We start from the raw sequence: 224 nt of genomic DNA, 5'->3' as shown, positions 1-224 counted from the left end.
GTTTCTAGCGTATTTCCTGAAGTGCGCCTTATCTGTACATGCGCTGCGTAACCCCTTGTGAAATCTATGAAACATATCGAAGGAAAATTATATAAATATTGAAATAAAATCAAATAAATCAATAAACGCATTATCATTCAACTCAGTCGCCCAAAACTTAAGACTTATGAAGCAACCTGTCCTACGAAACATGTCTATAAACTGGATATTTAGGAAGGGATTGC

Source organism: Penaeus monodon, chromosome 33 (genome assembly GCF_015228065.2).
Source record: "Penaeus monodon isolate SGIC_2016 chromosome 33, NSTDA_Pmon_1, whole genome shotgun sequence".
Lineage (NCBI taxonomy): Eukaryota > Metazoa > Arthropoda > Malacostraca > Decapoda > Penaeidae > Penaeus > Penaeus monodon.
The sequence above is the reverse complement of the archived record's forward strand: the minus strand, read 5'-3'. Positions refer to the sequence as shown.